The following is an 8,355-nucleotide window of genomic DNA, read 5'->3' as shown; positions in this document are numbered from 1 at the left end:
CTATCTATTCCCTACCCCCCTCCCCCCGCACCATGCCTCATGTTCTTTATTCTTATATGATAATGAGATGGGTGTGTCCATGTGTTTCCAGGGAAGGGATTGGTCCAGAGTCTGGACCATCTACACAGAATGATGAGGAGGGGCAAGAGACCTGCACTGCACTGGAGGATGAAGATAGCGTTATGATGGCAGAGGCATGCGTCTGTTAACTAGCTAGCTGCCTTCTAGTAACACTACAATAAACAGAAAAAGTAGAATAAATTAAGTAAACAAATGACAAAAGTCAGTAAAAAAAGTGGGTAGGCGACTAATAATAATTGGTGATTAATGGAAAAGTATAAAGCTCTTTTATTTTTTTACAGCTTTAATTATTAAAGTAAATACTAAAGTATTGATGCATTTAGTTTTTTTTTTTTCGTTGTGGGCCTCCATACTTAATGTAACTTCACAGGCAGTGGTGCTGTGCTGTCGATCTGATTGCTCAGGGAACCCTGGCTGCGTGGGGAACTTTCTGGAAATGTTGGATTTTCACGTGGTTCTAGACTAGTTTCACTGACAACCGAGGTGTCCGATTCAACAGAGCACTCAGTTGTTCTGTTGTTGGACTTACCAAAGCCTCTGGGTGTTTGTGGGAGCCGAGGCAACACAGATGTTATTGGCTACGTCGTGAGTCGTGTTACAGCTCTTCTACTGTTCCACTCCGTGGGATCCTGTCCTCCTGCCATGTTGTGTCCTCATTGTCAAAGAGATTCTTTTTCACTTCTTTTCAGTAGTTCGGTTTTGTACGCTGTAGTTACACTTTTTTTTATGTGAGACTTTGGACCCGCAAGCCATACCACAAGTCATCTCAACTGTGTTACTGTCCCTTTAAGACGTTCAGCTCTGTTGAAGAAGGCTCCCAAGGGGCCTGCTTTTCATTCCTGAGCCGCCAACTTCCTTTCTTCTCCACATCCATTACTGGCATTGCTCTGGAAAAATCTTCATTTATAATGCATATCATTTGTATAAACAATAAATACACGATTGTGTTACTTCTAACACTAATGACCTCAAACCGATCAGCTGCATCATCCTCAAGACAAAACCAATCGTAAAAAAATAGTGTTTTGTTACAACTAACAAATCCTCACAAATACTTGGTAACGCACAACAGATAATGCCGGATGAGCTGCAACGACACACACAGATGCACTTCAGCAGTTGGCACAGAGAGAAGCGGAGGAGCGAGCTGTGACTTGTTATCAGACGAGGAATCTGTACACAAAATAAATTAATTGAATACCAAAGGAAGTGGGGATGTATGAGAGGGAGGAACTCGCTGATCTATGTGAGATTATGACCGTAGAGAAGCATTACGTTGCTATTTCTCATTGGTGGACTTTTTCTTTTTAAATCCCCTTCTTGTGATGCGCTGACATGCAGAACACATTTGTTCTGCTGTTTGTATTTACCAAGGAGTTTTTTTGTAAGTATATTGGTGGAATATAATAAGTGTTGAAGTACAATTTTGAGGTTTATTTCCTTTTGATACTACCGGTACTTATACTTTAACCCACTATACTACATTTCAGAGTGAAATATTGTACTTTTTAGTTGTGATCTACTTGTTACTTTGTAGATTAAAATCAATTAAGAAACAATTACGACTTTATTCAACACAACACTGTGATATAGAATAAAACTTCCAAGCAGTATATCAAGTTAGAAGCTCTACTACATTCGGCTGCAACTGATTCATTGATGCTTACACATTGATGTGTAATGCAACATTTTAACTACTTCTACTTTTGATACTTTCAGTACATTCTATTGATAATAGGTAAATAAACACATTTAACCTTTTGAAAACCAACCAATTTTTTGTTTAACCCCTCGAAAATTCAAGGGTAGCTTAATACAAGCTCTGCCACAGTGCATTTCAGTGCACTCTATATTTTCTTTGGTCACCACAGGCTCTTCATGGTAACTATCTGGCACTCCTGCTAAATGCTCCACTAAGATCACCAGCTCACTAACTTAGCCTGTCTGCTATTTGGTGCTGGGCAGGTAGAGCACAGCTGGTTTTATCAATAACAACAGCTGCCTGCTACATCTGGACAGGATACTGATCAGAGTTGCGGGCCAGGAAACCAAAACGATGATCTAAATGAGACTGAAATGCTCCAGAACTGAGGGGAGTTTGGTGATTGTTCTACGGGGACTTGGCACTATGAGTGACACCTTTCATTGATCCATTGTTAATGTGAAATATGGAATAAATGAACGAATGGAAACGCCCAATCTCTGGGCAAATGGAGGACGGCAGGGGCGCAAAACCAGAAACTGAGATGTCTGTGAATTTATCAGAAGGTGTGTGAACAGAGTGATATAAACTGGTGGTCCTGAAGTGTTATTTCCCTGTAATCACTCGTCTGACAGCCTCACCCCTGGACCTCAAAAACCAGGCCTCAGGTACTGAGCCAAATGAAACATCCTGCAAAGGCACCTGAGGAAGTCCGTCTGAGGTCAGTACAGAGTGATTACCTCCCCTCTAAGTTCATCAACGGTGCTGTGAGACGTCTCTGGTTCTACTGTACGTGCGCTCAGCATTTTGCACCACTGACCCAGATCCCCACTCTTAGGAGCTGAGCTTCACTTTAAACTCCATCATTGGCTCTGACACTGTCCTTTTTTTCATATTTGACACTGTTACAATATTCAGTCGGCGTTCATCTTGTTAGTTATGGGCAGAAGAAGTTCCATTTGGATGATCCTCCAGCTGTGAAACGTCTGCCTTGCAGATTGAAATGTCTTTGAACTTTAAATATGAACAGGGTTTATTACCATTATAAAAGCTGCTACATAATCTGTCTTCCTATCTTGACAGGATATTGTGTGGCAACTTCTTGCCAAACTGGTGACTGATGAATAATGAAAACAAAATGTCCGGCCATCAATTTAGATAAAATGTAAAACAAAAAACATGTATGCATGCATGTTCTAATCCTATTAAAACACCTTCGATAATTCCTTTTAATTATATAGCGTCAGAAGCTTTTGAGCTACTTTTTAGCTGTATATCATATAAAAGTAACTTAAGTTTTTATTTTTGAAGTTAGGCCGCCCTCTAGTGGAGAAAACCCATATTGCATATTGGAACATCTGTAGGTACATATATACAGTCTACTCTCCCTCACAATGGGTGTACTTTAATTTGGTAAACTCTTCAAATATTGTAAAAATAAATGCTTGTACATACGTGGGTTTATTTTGTGTATGAATTTCCCTTGACAAAGGTTACAATTATGAGATAGAACAGAGATTGAAACTCAGATTCAGTTCATATACTGTTTTATATATATATTAATATATCTGTGTTCTTACATGTCAAGGTTGATAATCTCCAGTGTTCACCACAACTTACACACAACGTGTGCAAGTTCAATAGAACTGTACAGCTGTTATATTCTAATTTCCTTTGTATGAATTTAACAAGCGTCACCTCCACCTCCTTATTTACTCTCTCTCTCTCTCTCTCTGTTTGTTCAATCAGCTGACTGAGGGCGTCACTCTTTCACTTCAGATTTTTCCTCACAAGCCACGTGAGCCAATTATCTTGTTGCTCCCAAACTTTAAAAAACTGTTCCCTTCTCCGCTGCTTCTCTGCAGCAATGTCGATATGCGACTCCTGATCACCACCATGCAGTCTCTTCCCTGCAGTGGAAGGACAGGGAGACATTGGTTATGATTATTGAATATGTTTCTACTACTGACGGTGTCAGCCTATGTTGTGTTTTGTCTGGGGGGGGGGGGGCACATGAAGCAGGATAGAGATGGTTCCCATAACAAACACCTGCTGTTTTGGTTTGAAGTTTGAAATGTGTACAACTTTATATATGGGGCTGCGAACAAGCGTGTGTGTGTGTGTGTGTGTGTGTGTGTGTGAGAGAGAGAGAGGGGGTGGGGGGGCGTGTTGGGGAATGTGATCAGCAATTGTATATGTTCAAATGCCTAGTGTGGAGGATATCGTAAGGTCTTCTTGAGGCAATCCGATGTAAAAAAAATATTTATGATTGATTAAAGTTGTAAATCGGTCAGATTAGACGCGAACATGACAGAAGGGTTAAGCTAGCAACAATGTATCAACGTTATACCAACTGTGTCAGAGTCTGCCTGCCATGTAGCGTTAGCTCAGAAAACACATGCCATGTTGTGCTGTGTAAAAGTCTTACCTGTTGTGCTGTCTGGCTTTTTGTGGCGTTCTGGTTCACTCACAACGTTCTGGTTCACCTTCAGTGGTGCTCGGTAACGTTACCCACGTCACGTGGTGCCACACGGTAGCTAGCAAGAGAGAAAAGAGTCAAAACTTCTCCAAACGGAGCTAACTAGCGCACCAACACACACACATACACGGCGACGGGGTCACACGATTCCAATTCATTTACAAGTTACACTAAACTTCTGCCATGTATCAACTATATGAAGCAAAATACTATATTTTGGTAATATTAGTAACACTAACGTTACCTTACTAGAGCAGGAAAGTGTGTGCTTACTTCCCTCACGTCGCGCCGCGTTACACGGTAACTTTACTTGAGAAGACTGTGCTGTCTGTAATTATGTACATTTGCAAAATGCCTGGCAAAAAAAGAAATATGAAGGAATAATAATGAGCTTCGTTACCTTGCTGTTGCTGAAGTTGAAGTGAGGACTCTGGTCAGAAATGTTGAAGCTCTTGCTCCAAAATTGTGTCGAGAGAAGCAAGTGTTCATCAGCACACAACGTTATAGTCTACTGTCATCTTTGTGTAACGCAACGGAAGTATAACAATGTCGCTTTCCCCCTCTGTCTGCGTGATAGCTAAACCTAACATCTGTGTTGAAAATATTGTTAAAACGGATTATCGTGTATTCCCTCTCAAAATTACTATATTGTGATTCACAGCAACATTTATTTGCAGTAAGATTCACCCGGGAATGCATTTTGACCATGCTGTATATGAGTTCTACAGCCAGAATACGGTAATATTACTGTGAAAACTACAGAAACTTGTGACAGTGTATGTACACATCTATTAAATGCACCCTTGTTTTTTGCCGGGCCTGCATTGCAGCTGGCCTCCATTTGAGACCCAACTCTTACTTCCTTGAGTAAACACTGGAGGATCTTTAGTGGCTCAGCGGTAGAGCAGGGTCGTCCTTCAATCAGAGGATCGGCGGTTCGATCCCCGGCTCTGTTAGTCCATGTTGATGTGTCCTTGGGCAAGACACTTAACCCCAAATTGCTCCCTTAGCTGTTCCTGTGGTGTGTGAATGTTGTATGAATGCTAGTTTGTGGGCAAGTGGGACCTTGCATGGTAGCTCCTCCCATCAGTGTAGGAATGGGTAAATGAATGAATGATGACGTATAGTGTTAAAGCGCTTCGAGTGGTCAGAAGACTACACAAAGGCTAATTTGTACAGACTATTTACCATTTAAATATGTGCCTGTCAAATAAATCAATAAATGCAAAGCGTTGTGATGTAACAAAGTCTCTCTCCTCTGCTGAAAAGAAACTGACTGGATATTGTAATATTGCAAAGACAAAATAAATAATAGATGCAAGCAATGGACCAAAGTGCAGTAGAGAGGTGGAAGGATGTTTAGGGGATAAAAAGCAGAGGAATGACGTAAAACAAGGGACGGGAATTGAAACACTCGCAAACTCATACAGTATATGGTCCAGTACATATCTTGACCATGAGATCACTCCTAGGCTGAAAGGTTTTACAAGTGTATTTAGACACAAGGCTCCTCAACGAGCTGCATTATTAGGACATGACGAAAGTGTCACGTAGGCCCAAATAAAAGCATCCAGATGACCACAATATTTGTGACACACAGTGGACTTTAGTGGCCCCCGGGGGTCTGGGGCCTCAAAGCAATTTCCTGCTTTGCCTGGATGATAATCCAGCCTTGTGCGTCTGACTCTGTCTGCACTTTACAATGTGAAGCGTGTACTGCCACACAGTGGACACTTGTCCTAAGCCTCTGTAATAAAGCTGTAATACTGTGTGAGATTCGTACATGTTTTTGTTGTGTGTGCCTTGTTTTAATTATTTTCTCAGTTTCTCCACTTATTTTATTAGCCCATATTTTCACAATTCCACCTTCTTTCTTTTTTATGTTTAAAGCTTTAAAACGCTGGGAATTTGGTTGGAATAATAATAATAAAACGACTACTTATATTTATTTAGATATATAACAGTGTATTTCTATTTGCCATAAAATATTCACCTGATCCTGTTTTTGTTTTATTTGTGTGTGTGGGGGTGTGTGTGGATGTTTATGTGTGTGTGTGCGTGCGTGCGTGCGCGCGTGTGTGTGTGTGCGCGTCTGCGTGTGTGTAAATTCGGTGTACACCAGAGGAAGAAGTGGGCAGCCTATGTTGAGTCTGCATTTCAATTCGCCTCCATCTATACTGCTTGCACGAGGCTGCAACAGTTTACTACCTGCTTCTTCAATTATTATTAATATTAACATTTAGCATACTACTACTGACTCCCTGTCCTCACGAGGCAGAACGCGCACTGTCGAGACAGCGTGCTGCTGTTGTTGTTGTCCATCCATCATCGACTCCAGATTGGCAGCTTGTCCTCCAGAGTCACGTGGTCACGCTGAGCATCCTTTTGCAGCGCCAGCGAAGGCTGCGAGGCGCGTCTTCCCTCTGCTGGTTACCAGCGTGGACCAGTCGCAGCGTCTCTCTCGTTTCCCCCCGGAAAACTGCCCCTCCGAGACCGCAGGTAAGGCGACGTCGAGCACGCGAAATGCTCCAACTACGCACTGGCATCGATCAATGCTCGGGTATTAGGTATGCAACAAAGACACACATGTGCGTGAGCAGAGGGGAGATGACTAGCGAACGTTCTGGGTATTTTTTTTAAAATGATTTGTGTGCGTGTGTGTTTTAGACTGAGATGTGCAGTCGATGCTGGAGAGTCTGCCCTTGCAGGTGTAGGGTTGCCTTCAGCTGCAGAGACGTCCTCACTGCTTCCTGACTGTAGTGTGTTTACACGTTGTTGTGCTGCAGTGTTTCCATTCGTGCATTAATACATTGTATTAATAACAATAATGAGCTCTGATGCCGTGTGAAATAGTGTTGAGATTCAAGTTGAGTCAGGATCCGGAGAGGTGGGTATAGGGTCACATCGTAGTGGTGACTCAGCAATATCTCGTCCGCTGAGGAGAGCAAACTAATGGCGCTCCACAGCATTTCCTCAAGTGGACGGCTTCGAAGCTGCTGGCCGTGTCGGGTCTGTGGTAACCTGACACCTTTCGGCTTCAGATGTTTGATAAATAAGGAGTTTCAGAATTGAGTGCACGTATTGATTAATGTGCCACTTTATGTCTGAGCGAGAATAAGCAGCCAGTCAAAAGCTGCGTGAACTACAGGAGGCTCTGCCAGGCAGTTATCATTGTAAAGTAAAGGAAACTAAATATTTATCTGGCCATCTCTATTTTGCATTTGACAATGACACTGCTACACATTTTACAATAGTTATTTAATAAATATTCAATAATACAAGTGTAAGTTCTTAAACTGAATTGTATATATTCTATATTAAGTCAGACACTGATGGCACAGCGCTGTGTATTACATTGTTTCTTCAACCAAAAATGCTTTGCGCTGGTTAGGGGGTACTTGGCTGACAACACATCATGGAAAAAAGGTTGAGAAGCACTGGCCTACATAATAAACACATGATCTCACCCACCTCACTCACCATCTCATGCAGACACAGTAGCGTTTGTTTCATTTGCCCCTCTAGTCAGCGCTGAGATTCATGCCCACAACCAAATAACAATAGAGGTGAATTGCATTTTTTTATTGCACAGCATTGCAATGTGTCTTTTAAAACAAGATAGGGATTCTCTCTCTCTCTCTCTCTCTCTCTCTCTCTCTCTCTCTGCCAGATAACGCCTGACTGCTCTAAGGCCCTCGGAGTGATCAATATTAGTGTAGGTAGCATAAAGCTCCAGACGGTATCAGATCGACTCAATTCATTTAAAGCCTCTGTGGACATTTATGAACATAGGGTTTCAGGTAATAGTCCATAAACTGTGGGCCTGCCTGGGGGGAGTTGAGGGTCTTTATCGTTGTTGTGCATGATCAATCTACCGATATATATACCATGAGCTGACTCTCAGTCGAATGCGTCGTGGTTGCTCGTGGCGACCGCAGCTTGCTTGAGAAAACGATGACGACATCGCGAAGGTGTCCTCGTAAAAAAAGCCGTCAATCCATTTTTTAAATGCATACTCATCTGTGTTTATGACCAACTCCCAACAATGTACACAACAAGGTACTGCGAGCAACCAAAGGCGCTGAAGTCACCG

The sequence above is a fragment of the Taurulus bubalis genome (assembly GCF_910589615.1).
Source record: "Taurulus bubalis genome assembly, chromosome: 15".
NCBI classification, from domain to species: Eukaryota; Metazoa; Chordata; class Actinopteri; order Perciformes; family Cottidae; genus Taurulus; species Taurulus bubalis.
Note: the sequence above shows the minus strand (reverse complement) of the source record.